This window comes from Nanorana parkeri, unplaced genomic scaffold (assembly GCF_000935625.1).
Source record: "Nanorana parkeri isolate BGI_ZX_2015 unplaced genomic scaffold, ASM93562v1 scaffold305, whole genome shotgun sequence".
Classification (NCBI taxonomy): domain Eukaryota; kingdom Metazoa; phylum Chordata; class Amphibia; order Anura; family Dicroglossidae; genus Nanorana; species Nanorana parkeri.
Genome location: NW_017306573.1, coordinates 1,190,675 through 1,191,418, shown reverse-complemented (window position 1 = coordinate 1,191,418; position 744 = coordinate 1,190,675). Strand labels below are relative to the sequence as shown.

At 44.5% G+C, this 744-nt stretch overlaps 2 protein-coding genes across 2 annotated transcripts in view; one reads left to right on the top strand and one right to left on the bottom strand.

The window, feature by feature from the left end:
* The window catches only part of LOC108788099 (zinc finger protein 62 homolog), a 949,422-nt gene that overhangs the window by 155,263 nt on the left and 793,415 nt on the right, over positions 1–744 (top strand). The window lies entirely within an intron of this gene.
* The window catches only part of LOC108788078, a 50,099-nt gene that overhangs the window by 20,479 nt on the left and 28,876 nt on the right, over positions 1–744 (bottom strand). The window lies entirely within an intron of this gene.

Genomic DNA, 744 nt, shown 5'->3' with positions numbered 1-744 from the left:
AAATATATATTAAATATTCCTCCACCCTGAATAAATGATATTAATATATATATATAGTTTAAATATATAAATAGAAATATAATCCAAATCATGCCTCCTTCTCATGGGTGGACATCATCACATCCTCAGCAGAGACATAAACAAACCTCTTACCAGCTCCTACATTCCCCTCATCTGCCTCCCAGGCATTCCTGATTGGCTTTCTCATTGTGTGACTGCAAAGGAAGTTGTTAATAAAGATATCCAGGACTTCCGGGTTATGCGTTCCAGCAAGCTTCCGAGTTGTGCTTTCTACTGGACTTTTTTCATGCTTTTTTTTTCAATGAACTTTATTGTTCAGTGGGGATTGTTGACAACCAATAATAGTTCTACCAGGAATACAATGGAAGGGATGAAAATGGTCAACAAGGGGGCTGAGGGAGGCAGATTAACAGCCTGGCGTAATTGTGCTGCTGTGGTGAGCTTTCCTCCAGTAGTTTGTGTCTCTGCCCCTCCCACAATGGTGAGCTTTCCTCCAGTAGTTTGTCTCTGCCCCTCCCACAATGGTGAGATTTCCTTCCAGTAGTTTGTATCTCTGCCCCTCCCACAATGCTGAGATTCCCCCCAGTAATTTGAGTCTCTGCCCCTCCCACAATGGTGAGATGCCACCCCCCTCCCCCATAGTTTGTGTCTCTGCCCCTCCCACAATGCTGACATTTCCCCCCAGTAGTTTGTGTCTCTGCCCCTCCCACAATGGTGAGATTT